The sequence below is a fragment of the Chiloscyllium punctatum genome, chromosome 43, assembly GCF_047496795.1.
Source record: "Chiloscyllium punctatum isolate Juve2018m chromosome 43, sChiPun1.3, whole genome shotgun sequence".
NCBI lineage: Eukaryota > Metazoa > Chordata > Chondrichthyes > Orectolobiformes > Hemiscylliidae > Chiloscyllium > Chiloscyllium punctatum.
Genome location: NC_092781.1, coordinates 8,306,422 through 8,320,655, shown reverse-complemented (window position 1 = coordinate 8,320,655; position 14,234 = coordinate 8,306,422).

Sequence of the window (14,234 nt, the reverse complement as noted above, 5' to 3'; positions counted from 1 at the left end):
CCAGTTTATTTGCTGTACTGTTTCAAGTTTAAAGCATCGGATATCAGTGAAATATTGAGAAATGGTTTTGTGGATGTTTATGTGTGGTGATGAGAAAGGAAAATAAGTCTCTGTTGGGTCTCATTCATGTGTTTTTTTAAGAGTGTAGATGGAGAGCACACACACCAACGAACAGACTTTGTAAGAAAGGTACTGAATTAGTCATTACAATAATAAATTTCACGTTGATTGGATGAATCAAATTGAAAAATACAGCCTTGCGGTTGAATTCATGGGGTGTAATTATAAGAGTTTATTTCGAAGAATACGTTCTAGAATCAACTGGAGAATAAGCTATTTTCGTCCTTGTTTGTATGAAACGCGACAGGATCATCAATAATAATATCGTAAATGATTCGTTCAACAAAAGTGGTCACAGCTTTCCGGAATTTCATATGTAATGTAAAATTGAAAATCTTGGATATCAAGGTAGTGCCTTAAACTGAAGGAAGATCAAGCACAAGGAGATGATGACAGCGTTTACCTGAGTGGGAAATGGAAAAAATGTTGAGAGGGAAAAGACTGGATTAACAGCGGGATACAGTTAAGGTAATATTTCGGTGTTCTTCTCAAGGAACTATTCGATAATGCAGAATGTAAGAGAAGAATGTACCATTTATGGATAACTACCAAGTTCAAGGCGAGTCTAAAGATATTGATCATCATCGATTAGGACATTAAAAAAAGTAGAAACTGACAGATGACAAACAGAGATGAAGAGAACAAGAATATGAATGTTAATGACAAATAGAGAAAAGAAACTGAAAGCAAGGACTTTTATCCTTATTTAAATGAAGAAGCTAGCTGAAATATTGATTATTTCCATGGTGAGATTTGCGTATGGATAACGGGAAAGAAGAAAGTTGCAAGAGAGTTTGAACAAATATGCAGTTTCATGTTAAAAAGACCGAAACAAAAAGATTCAGAATCAAGAGGTAAAGGGAGGGAACTACCTTGATCGCTGAAGGAACAATTACTCAGAAAGCAAATGAGATTAAAGTCTGACATTCACTTGGATCTGAATGATTAGAACTAAACGTTATAAATATAGTTACTGCAGTGATAATTGCTCCGATAGTGGCAATATTACTGCGGTTCAGGAATTGTTTTCGCTACGGGAAATCTGCAAATAGGGCAACCCACAAAAAGGAAGAGAATAGCAAATTGGAAGATTTATGCAAGTTAGGAAATATGATGTCATTGGCTAAAATCGAACAAAAAGTAACAACTGTTACCGCACAGCAACAGGCCTATCGGCCCTACAAGCCTGTGTTGACACATATTGCCCGTCACCAATGAACTGTCTTCACTTAGAGGACCCATGACAGTCAACCTCCGTTCCTATTCTTGTTTTCTACCAGGTACTGCCATTGTGTCTGCTTCCAGCAACTCTTTCGGAATGCGCTCTCAGCACTCATCACTTTTTGTGAAATACTTGCCTCTTTTAAAATGCACGCCCGCTCCGCATGTTTCCCTGAGTAACTGACCCCTCCCCCCTGGGAAAAAGGTCTCCGACTCACCATTCGATCCATGCCATCCATGTCCTATTATCTGACAGGTCACCCCAAAAAGAAAACCCAGTCTCCGTGATAATGAACATAACACATAGAAAATTACAGGACAGCACGGACCCTTCGGCCCTCGTTGCAGCGACCTGTGGAATAAAAGTAAAACATATCTACCCTACACAATAATGCATTCATCCGTACGTTTATCAAATGACCATTTAAATGCCCTTTACGCTGGCGGGTCAGCTGCTGTCGCAAGCAGTACATTCCCCACCTTTACTACTGTCTCAGAAAAGAAACTACCTCTCTCATTCGTCCTCTCTCTAAGGTACAGCCCCACAATTTAAAGATGTCCCGTCGTGCTAGCCATTTGAGTAATAAAGGCTGTCAGTCTCCACTCTGCCTACCTCTCTGACTATCTCTTATGTCTCAATTAAGTCACCTCTCAACATTCTTTTCTCTGACAAAACAGCCTCAATTGCCTCAACCTTTCATCATAAGACCTTCCATCCAGACCAGGCAACACTCACTTAAATCTCGTCGAAAGCCTCTCCAAAGCTTAAACACTTTTCCTCCAATTCAGTGAGAAGAACTGTACGCAATATTCGAAATGAGGACACACCACAATTTTGTACAGCTGCAACATTTCCTCGTGGCTACGAAACTCAATTCCTCTGCCAATAAAAGTGAACACAGCCCGTATGCCTTATCAACAAATTTCTTTACCTGCATAGCTATTTTAACGGATCTCTGTACATGGACACCGAGATCTCTCTGCTCATCTACACTTGTAGGAATCTTATCATTCGCCAAGTAAATTTATTCCTGTTACCCCTCATACTTTTGTGCGTTGACTAACATTTGGCTCCGCAGCCCATCTCTGCAGATTATCTTTCTCCCTCCGTACCTTGTAATATACATGAGCACTATCCACAACTCCAGCTACCTTAATGTCACTCGCAAATTTACTATCATATGCTTGTCCGCCCTCATCCAGATTATGTCCAAAAATAACAAACAGCAGTGTCCCCAAAACAGATCCTTGCATTACACCACTACTAACGGAATCCCAGTAAGCACATTTCCCAACAACCGCCTCCCTCTATCTTCTCCTAACGAGCCAATCTCTGATCGAAACCACGAAATCACGCTGAATCCCATGCCTCAGTACTTTCTGGAATAGCCAGGCGTGGGGAACCTTATCAAAAGACTTACTGAATTCCATTTACACCACATAATCTCTTTACCCTCATCCAACTCGTTGGTCACCATCTTATAGAACTCAATAAGTTTTGTGCGGAATAGATCTCCCCTGCACAAAACCATGTTGACTATCCCCAATCAACGGATTCGTCTCCAGGTGATTATAAATCCTGTCGTTTATAAACTGTCCCAACATTTCACTCACAGGAAATGAAAGGCTCACTCGTCTATAATTATGAGAGTTGTCTCGACTAGCCTTCTTGACCAAGGGGAGAACATTTGCCATCCTCCAGTCTTCTGGCAGTATTCCGGTCGCCAATGAAACCTCCTCCTTGTTTCCCAGGATCCGAGGATAAATCCTATCCAATCCAGGGGACGTATTTATTTTCACACTTCCAGAATTGCGACACCACCTACTTGTGAACCTCAGTCCTATCTAGTCTCTTAACTTGCATTTCAGTATTCTCGACAGCCTTTCGCCATAGCCAAAATGTCCCCCATACCAGGCAACATGTTAGTAAACATTTTCTGTACACGCTCCATAGCATTGACATCCTTCTGGTAGTGTGGTGTACAGAAGTGTGAACATTATGCTGAGTGCGGCCTTAAGTAAAGTTCTGTAAAGCTGAAGCATAATCTCTCCACCCTTACATTTACTGCCCTTTCAATGAAGCCAAGCATGCGATATGCATTTCTCTAAATACCTATCGATATACGCTGCTGCCTTCCATGATCTGCGGACCGAGAAACCCAGATCTCTCTCCATACTAACTCTCCTAATGATTCTTCCATTCACTATATATTTTTCATCTGTACTTGAATTCCCTAATGCATCAACTGACCTTTTTCGAACTCAACTCCACCTGCCATTTTTCTGCCCATGCAGTGACTGATTTATATCCTGCTGTCTACTCCGAAGGTCATCCTCACTGTCCACAAAACCACCAATCCTTGTCGTCCATAAACTAACTAATTTGGCCAGCCATGTTTTCCTCCAAATCATTTATGTAGATCACAAACGACAGGTGTCAAACCACTGAATACTGTGGAATTTCACTTGTCAGAAGCCACAATTTTGAAATGAATTCTGATTAATTCCACAGCTATACTCTTCCTTGTTCGGGTAAGCAAGGTCTGTTTATATCTTGCCAGCTCACCCCTGAGACAATGTGACTTCACCTTTTATATCAATCTGCCATGAGGGACCTTATCAAAATTTTTACAAAAGTTTTTGTCGACAGCATCAACTATTATTCCCTCATCAATTAACTTTCTCAAACCCTAAAAAAAATCGACCACGTTCGTGAAGTGTGACCTTCCCAACATAAATATATGAGTCTATCCTTCATAAGTCCATTTGCTTCTAAATGCCTACAGATCCTACCTCTGAGAATCTTTTCTAAATGCCTACAGATCCTACCTCTGAGAATCTTTTCCCATCGTTTCTCTGCAAACAATGTGAGGCTCACAGGTCTGTAATTTCCATACATATCACTATGACCTTCCTTAAACAGTGGGATAACAATGGCTACTCTCAACTCCATTGGATTCTCACCTGTGGCTTCCCCTGGTGGAATGCATGACAACATAAATATTAAGTAAAGTCACAACATGGATAAGGACCATGGGTTTCCACTCTCTCAGTGGACGCAGATGGCATGTCATAGTTAAACATAGGGGTCACCATATCTCAGGAAAGGGCTTAGCTCAAGAATGTGGGACTTTCAAGGTAACCGTATGCGATATGGAAAGGAAAGAATAACAGCACCTTTAAATATCACACTTTCAGCGAGGTCAATCAACGTCGTTTTCTGAAAGGAAATTCCATTTGTTCAAACGATTTTGAGGATATAACTGCAGGTTGGAAATCATAGGACGCAGGATAGTATTGTGTTTCAGTAGCTTAAAATGTTCAAAATTGTTAGAGATGAAAAACGCAAGAGCTCACACTGATAGAGTTGTATATCAGCGGAAATAGAGGGTTAGCGAACAAATAGCAGACAGAAAGTTGGGATGAACAGATAACTTCTAATTTGACAAGTTGCAATGCGTGGAATGCCGCAGCAATTGAATATGGAACATCATCTGTCTATTAGCTATAATGGTAACATAATGAATGAACATAGTCTTTAACAGCCAAATCTTAAGAAATCTGCAATGTAAATTGGGAAGAGGACACAAACTGCGTGCAAAGTCACGGAGAGAATTTCTCGGGAGACAGATATTTGGGAGATGGAATAAAATATGGCAAAGTGGTCGATTCTCCATTTCGTTGAGTAAGCAGGAAAGCAGAATGTTATTAAATGGAGAGTAGAATGTAGTTGGACTCAGGGATGCAGGACAGCCTCAAATAAATTCTGGGGAAACTCAGAAAGTCTACAAAATCTATGGAGTGAGAAACAGAGTGAATGTTTTAAGTCTAGTTTGACATTTTCAGAATTGAAAAGGGCTGGGTCTCCATGCCGTGCAACAAAACATGTAGTCACAAAATTATGTGTATCGAAATTAATTTGACAATTGTTAGTCCATTTTGCCCGTTTTATTTGAACAGTTCCCATAATTTACTGTTGCGTACTTCGAAACTTTCCTCAAATTTAGAAATTGTGCTTTTAATTACAAACAACAATCTATTAAAATCAACTAGGAGAAAGTGAGGACTGTAGATGCTGGAGATCACAGCTGAAAAATGTGTTGCTGGAAATGCGATGCAGGTCAGGCATCAGTCAAGGAGCAGGAGATTCTCCTTGGATGCTGACTGACCTGCTGCGCTTTTCCAGCAATACATTTTTCAGCAACAATCTGTGAAACCAAAACTTGAGTAAAATGGCCATCATCCTATTCTTTAATACACATGACCTGAAGACCAGTGTAGGTTAGGTGGACTTGGATCGGCGCAACATCGAGGGCCAAAGGTGTATTCTGCGGTGTATTGTTCTATGTTCTATGTTCTATGAGATCTTCATTTCACGCAGAGATCTCTGAATCAATCATTCTGTAGAATATATTTTCAATCAGAGTACAAGACTGTGGTGGAAGTCTTATTCATGCCCAATTCTGCCTCACTGTTTCTGATTTCTCGTGTTGTCAGAGATATAGACAGCAGGGGTATATACAATGTGTGCATGAAATCTTCAGTTCACATATGACACGTGGCGAGAGAGGCACGTCAGTTAGAAGCTGGGTTTGAGGGATTGGCTCGCTGATGGGTTAAAGATTGGTGGGTGATGCCGAAGAGTATACAGTGTTATGGGTCCTTAAGTCAGACTGAAAATGACGAGGAATGCTGCGAACTGCAACATTTGATGGTTATTGAGTGTTTAGGATTGTGACTTCAGGGGGTCATTTGTTTCACAGCGAGTCAGAGCGTTGTGTCAGTGTGAGAGATGGGGCGGGTGGTGCTGCGATTACATGCGGGAAGGATAGTTCTTTTGGATGGGTGGTTTTCCAATTTGGTAGATGACACAAATTTAGGAGTGCAGTGGAGAGTGAAGACTATCCCACAGTAAATGGGACGTTGATCAGATGAATCAATGAGCCAAAAATGACAGATGGATTTTAATTTCGGTAAATGTGAAGTGTTGCATTTTATTCAGGCAATCGAGGGCAGGGCTTATACACGAAATAATATACCCTGGGGAGCGTTGTTGAACCAAGAGACCTATGGGTGCAGATGCAGAGTTCCTTGAAAGTGGAGTCACAAGCAGACAGCATGGTCAATGAATCACCAACATGGACAGCATGGAAACTGGTCCGTCGGTCAACATTTCCATGCTGAGCAGGTAGCCTCAATTAATCTAGTCCCATTTGCCAGCACTGATGCATATCCTTCTAAACCCTTCCTATTCACACACCCATCCAGATATCTTCTAAGTATTCTCATTGCACCAAACTCTACCACTGGTATTTGTGTTCATGCCTTCTCTCACATATGCAATACTCTATTACAGTCGTTTAACAACCCTCCCACCAAATAATTTCTGTCCATTAAAATTTCAAATCTTTGTTATCTTCATCTATGTCAACTCAGTATCATGATTTTCCTGACCAATATCCTTCTTCAGTGTTGGATTTATATGAATCCTTTCCGAACTGTGCCACCCTACCTCCTTTCCACTTTTGTTTGACGACTCATGAGATAGTCAGCTCCTATTTTTGGTCACTCTGCAGTCATATCTATGTAAGCATAACTACACCATAACCGTGTATATGTATTTACACAACTGCTTAATTTACTTTACTGCAAATGCTCATCACAATAAACACAAAGTCTTCACACTTGACTTTTCAATGTTTTTAATCTGCTTAGATTTACGTTGGCTGCTTTTGGTACCCCATGCATTTTCAGTTTTCCACTTTCGTGGACAACTGTTACATTTGAAATTTAGCTTCTTAATTTTGTACGACGTTCCTCATAATTATATGTACAGGACCAATTCCTCGTTCTGAATGAGTCATTGGTACGTACAACGAGAGTGTACTGCTGAAAAAGTACAGCCGCGCAGACTGCTGTCGAGGAGCAGGAGAATCGTCGTTTCGGACACAAATCCCCAATCAGGAAATGTTCAGCACCACACTCTCGACTCTGGAAGCCAGCATCTACAGTCCTCACTTTGTCATGTTTGGTATTGAAATGTCAACTTCAAAATAATGACCCCTCCCCCCTTCCATTCTATGTTCCTTTTCTTACCTGAACAGCTTTCCTAATCCTTTCAATGGCTGGACAAGAGTCTGGACTCTTGCTCAATACTGCAGAAAAAAAAAACATTCAATACCCTTCATTATACTGTTTCCTCATCCTACGTTTCATTATTCTTCTCCAGAAGGTAATGTCTTACTCAATTATGGTGCAGTGGTCCGTGAGGTCATCCATCCCTCAATCATCAAACTCCTCCAAAGAAGGTGGAAGAACCAAACATCCGCTGAATAATAGGAAGGCGTTGTCTCCTCCACCTCTTCGGTCCCCAGAGCTATGCCACCTGCACCCTACCTTACATCATTATTGATCAAATTGGAAGACCATAACCTTAACACTGTTGCTGCCACCTCAAAGAAAGTATCAAATGTACATTGAAACCTCACTGGTGCACCGCATTGTCTTCATCTTGGTCAGTAACTTATGAACTCTAAGGAGAATATCTTCAAGATTAACTTATCCTTTATCCAATAGCCCGCATAAATCCCACACCCGACAGTCACCACACATCACCTGTTCTGCCATTCCCATTTCATGAAACTTCAATTTTTTAAAGTAATTGATAACGAAAAAACTATGTACTCTCACTCGAAATTATTAATGCTCTGAATCATAAGAAAACATAAGGGGAAAAGTATGAAAATATATCCTGGATTTTTGAAAGAAAAAGCAAGTGAACAATCGCCATTCAATCACTAACCCATTTCTCTGAGATTCCATGTCATTTTTTCATAACTTCATGCTTTTGGGGTTTGGAAGTGTTCACAGAGCTGACTTTTTGATGGCTTTCTGAAAGTCAACTTTCAGCTCCTGTTCAGCTGCAGAGTGACAAATTAATAAAAGAAAGGATTGTCTAAAATCCCTCACTCACCGAAGTCTCCAATGTGCACTCGGTTTCAGATGTACTACACAATTTCTTTGGAGGACTACAGATTACATATGTAGGGAGATAAAAAGAGATCTATGAGTTCATTCCAAATTCCATTGGTATGTTTGCTGAATCGACACCATGGTTGAGCAGAAGTGATAAGTAACTAGTTAATATATTCACATTAAGTTTTTACAGTACGTATGCCCACAAAAGTCACTGACTGTAGCCGATAAGCAGCATTTTTTAAATTCCACATCCTGCACAGACAACTGCAGAGAGATAGCAGCATTTTAGAACATAAGACGACTGTGTCACCAGGGATTTTTTTCCACAGACCAAAGTGCCATCCTTGAAAGCCAGCAGCTCTTCAATACTCAGTGTGGCCAGATGAATGGTTTCTAAATTAAAAGGTGAAAGGAATGTTCTCTGTCTGGCCTGACAAGCTGGCAGTGTGACAAAGCAACTGAGTCAAATAACTAAGATTAATGAAAAACTCAACAATGCAAACATTCCACATGAAGTAAACAGAGCGATAAAAGTGATTTGATGACAGTATTCCTCTGGCGTGAATGTGAAAATATTGTATCTTCGATTTAACCACTATAACTTGTGATATCTTTTCAATCTATGAATAAAGCCAACCAAGACCCACATGTTCGGAAGAAGGGTCACCGACCCCAAAATATTATCTTGCGTTTCTCTCCATAGATTCTCTCAGACTTCCTGATGTTTTCCAGAAATTTCTGTTTGGGTTTCCACTGAAAACTGTGTTCACTTTCCCCTTTAACAGAATCTCTTCGTGTAATGCCACAGGCCTTTGAAAAGTGTAAGGTTGACTTTGAGCTGACTTGATATTTCTGATTCAGACAGCGTAAAATAAACTTTTCAGCAAAAAATGCCGATCACAAAAGATAATTTTGATACAGACAAAAATGTGAACACGCTTAGGACATTAAACGCCAAAGACTGATCTGTTGTGCAGTGCTACACTTACACATAGAGCAGAGTCATAAAGATTCTATTCTGAGTCTGTCATTGCGCTGTGCGTCTCGAGTTCATTCAAGCTCACCTTAAGAAAGTCAACGTTTTTTTATTACAACCCGAAAACTTATCAATACATCCACCTTGGGCAAATGAATGCCACTAGAAGCTGTATAATCGCATGGGTTGCAGCGTGCGGATGTCACCGCCGAGATTATGAATGTGAATAAGTTTGAAAAAGGACAGTGATCATTATTTGTGCGGAGGCACTGTCATTATACAATGTCTTCATTTATTCAAAATGCGTATACTGCTGAAGGAATAATTGTTGTTTTGTTTTCTAGGTTTAATCAAAGTCATTTCTTACTTACAAATTTCAATTTCAATTTATAAATCATCATTCAAAAAACGCGCATAAATACTGTCGCTGTAAGAGCAGAACAGAGATTGGTAATGTTAAAACTATGAATGCACCCCCTGTGTCCCCAAAATCTGTCCACGATATAATAGGGACAAGTGAGCCTTAATGACGTATCATTCCCCACTTGTCCAGACAGGTGCAGTTCCAAATCCACTCAGCAGCACGATGGCACAATGGTTAGCACTGCTACCTCACAGCGCTAGGGGCCCGGCTTGACATTCCCGCCTCGGGAAAGGGCCTGTGTGGAGTTTGCGCATTTTTCCCGTGTCTCCGTGGGTTTCCTACGGGTTCTCCGGTTTCCTCCCACAGTCCTCCGATGTGCAGGTTAGCTGAATTGGCCATGCAAAATGACCGAAAGTGTTGGGTGAAGGGATAACTTTAGGGTTGCTCTTTGGAGGGTTGGTGTTGGCTTGTTTGGCCGTAGGGCCTGTTTCCACACTGCATAACATCTAATCTGTAAACAAAAAAAGAAGCAGAAGTTGCATGAAAAACGTAGATCTGGCTGCATCTGTACAGTGAAATCCATGTTATGTTTTTTGTGCGCCGTAACATGTTTTTAGAATCCACGGATATTTGACAATTTGCAACCATTCATGCAAAAGCAGCCTACTCAGTTGGCAACATTTCCACAAATATGCATGCCTTCCACCACCGATAGTCTGCAGCAGCAACATGTACTGTCTGCAAAATGCACTGCAGAAATTTGCCTGAGATCCTGGCACAACATATTCCAAAATGGACAACCACTTCCACATAGAAGGAATGGGCAGGAGATGTAGATGGATACGACCAATTGCAATTCACGTCCAAAGCACACAACAACCTGACTTGGAAATAATCATTGCTCCTTCAGGGTCACTGAGTTCAAAACCTGCATTACACTTCCTCATAGCATTGTGCGATTAACAAGGTCATCACCACCTCCTCATGTTTAAAAGAGGAGAGGACAATAAACATCAACCAAATCAATAAGCGCTCAATCCTGTGAATGAGTATTAAGGAAATAACAACTGGACTGAGACCCGATATTCACAGGACCTGCAAATGTTGCTTACCGTGACATTAAACAGAACTCTTTCCTCCTGTACTCCCTCACTGAATGATCACCGTATCCCAGAACATCTCATAATGCTGCAGTTGAACACAGCTGAAGCTGATTCAACCAGAGACGTAACATCCCTTAGACATAAATATCCACCCTGATCCAAACAAATCGTTCTTGAAAACAAAGATTCAAAACAGGAAAAGTGTCAAAAAGAAGATAATAATTACTATTGTTAAAAGTAGACAACTTTCATGGAAAATATCGACATGTAATCATGAGGCTACGTATGTTGAAGGATCCATATTGAAACTTCCAGGTTAAATCTGTGCAGTATGACTCTGCGCAGTTTTGCGACCTGTTAGCTACTGTCAGTTAGTACAGAGTAGGAATGGCAGGATTTGGAACTCCATCACCTCCCAGATCAGGGGAAATGACAGAGCAGACCGAGGCAAAAATCAGAAAAACCCCTCAACGAATCGGGGTTAGTTCGGGTGAGGATGCCTCACAACTCCTCTCTATCGTGGCTGGAGACACTTCAAATCACAAATCTCAAAGACACCATCACATGTTTCATTTGAAACACCATATTCTATTCCTGTCTGTCCTGTTCCATCTGTCTACCCATCACTGAAGTCCAAAAGGAAAATAATACCTTGCATGAGTAAACTCATCTTTGAGTGATCCTGTCCATCTAAGTACAGCTGTCCCTCAATCTAGTTGAGTTGTGAACTTGTGTCAGTGGTGCGACTTTATATCGACCCAGCTTCCAATATTAATCCATCCTTCAATTCTCTGATTGACAAATAGGACCAATTCTCTTATTAATGATCTCAAATGATGATGTGGAGGAGTTGATATTGAACTGGGGTGGACCAAGTTAAAAATTACACATCAGGTTAACGTCTGACAGATTAGATCTCTATAAACTGGCGTTATGTGCTTTTTAAGTATGCTCAAATCAGTTAGTGCAAGTCCTTGGGAGAGGTATGTAAGAATTTTCCAACATTGTAAGCTTTAAAAGAACACTGTGTCCCAATGTGATCATATGATACGTCCACTTTTTTTATTAGCATCTTTAATTTCCACAAATGGTTTAACTCCCAGAATGTGCAAACAGGCCGTTTGGCCCAGGAAATCCACAACGACGCTATGAAGAGGAGCTCACCCAAACCAATTCCCCGACCACACATCATTTTGTCCGTTATGAATGCAATTAACTGACACATCGCTAAACTCTATTGCCAATTTAGCATAGCCGATTTACTGGACCTGCAAATTTTTGGAATATGGAAGGAAACTGAAGCACGCGGTAGAAACCAGACCAATGCGGGCAGAACGTGAAAGCTCCCCTGGCTGTAATCGAATAAGGATCACTGACGCTTGGAGACACCTTGCTAACCACTGAGCCACCAGGCCATCTCAAAAACCACTGCTGAAGAGGGAGGATCGTCAGCATTGCAAAGGGGAGATTGATCGGAGTGTCACCTAACTGTCAGCAACAAACATGTTTTTTTATGGATCCAAAAGTGGACTAAATCTCCTTCTACCCTGCATCAACCTTCAATTAGATCCCCCTGTGGATAAGGATGGTGTTACCAGGGGCAGCGTGACATCGCCATGCCGCAATTATGAGGACAGACCAAGTTCATAATGAACAGTGAACAACTTGGCATGTTTTCCAATTAATCATTCAATTTTAGCGACACTATCGGCAAAACAACCAATTGTTGCTGTTTCCAAACTGTCAGTAAAAGAAAACAACAACCACCGAGCTGTTCTGATTCCATTTTCTAACATTTCATCCATATTCTTGTAAGCCTTGACATTATAATTACCAAGTGAAAATAAGGTTGGCTTCCAACTGAGCCCTGAAACTTCCTCTGAAACTGACCAACATTCAGACTACATTTCTGGAAACTTACACGAGAGGAATTGATTCCTTTTATAATCACCACGAATGAGACTCGCACTGGAGAAATAATTTCATACATCGTCTTAGAACTGATTGAATTGAAAATCCATCGGTTAAAGAAGTGGGTTTTGAATCCATATTCCAAACTGATACTACCTGAGGTTTTTGGGTAATCAAAGATGGAGGGCGAGAGAATTTGTGATTGTCAGTGCTGCAGCTTTGAGACGTTTGTCAATGTTAGATTTGATTTCCTCCGTTTTTTTCGGAAGAGTAATCACTGTTTTATATTTTTTTTGCATGCTCTATTAGGTTGGCAAAAGAATATCATTAGATAAACAGACATTGCTGAAAACTTTCAGCAAATATCACAGCATCAGAGATAATTTTTCAAAACGGGTGATCATTCCTCAGAATTCCAAACCTCCAAAGAAGATCAAAGCAATTTACTTTAAAGCAAAAGAGGGAGCAGGGGCCATATGAGAGGTGAAAAATAAAGGATAATTTCGTGTTGCTCAGTCAAGATCATGGAGTACACTGCCGAACAACATGACGGGTTTCCCAACATTACATGGACTGCCGTGATTTAAGCTCATTGCCACCTCCTCTAATGTAACTAGGACCGTGCACATCTGATGAACCAGGCAGTGAATTTTCAGAGCTGCCTACCTCTGCTATTAGTTCGATGTATCACAGGACAGCCCATTTCAGTCGAAGAACGGATATAAAATCAAATTAACATTTGGCCTTCAGAAAATTCGTGATGGGTATTTCCTCGCAGAACGGAAACTGCGAAGTGGTTATTTTCTCTAATCATTCTCTATTTGCTTGTAAACTATTATGTAGTTTTTTTTAAAAAAAAGAAGTCCTTCGTCCAATGCTGGAATTGGAACAATGACTAGCCCGAACTGTCAGGGCCAAGGTTATATCTTAAAGAAAGTTTCCCAGTAGGGTGACTTCTTAAATTGTATTTGCAAGTGGGCCCGTGTGTATTGCCTCATTATCGCATTAGACCACAAGTCCGTTCGCTATAGGAACATAGGTAGGTCATTCAGCCTATCAGGTCTGCTGCACCATTCAGTCATTGCTGAGAGAGTCTCGACCCTGATGTCCTGACTCCATCCCTTTACCCTTGATGGCCTTGCGATTCACAGACCAATCTACTTTTGTCTTCACTCCACTCAATGACGTTACCTCAATAGCCTTCGGTGGAAATAGGTTCCTTAGATTCACCACACTCTTCCAGCAGAAAATCCTACTCTCTGTTCTAAAATGACATCCCTTCATGCTGAGGCTGTGCGTTCGAATGTTCATCTCGCCAACTCGCCGAAAATTATTCACCATGCCAACTTTATCTGTGTCTCTTGGTTTTCTGTAACTTACAATGAGATTCTCTATCATGCTGATAAACGCAATTGTGCACATTCTCAGAGACTCTAATCCCTTCTTAAATGACAAGCCCTTCATTCTTGTGATTATTCCTGTGAATCCCCTGGGAACGCCCTACAAGCTCAACATATCATTCCTTAGATAGAGACACAAAATTGTTCACGACATTTCCAAT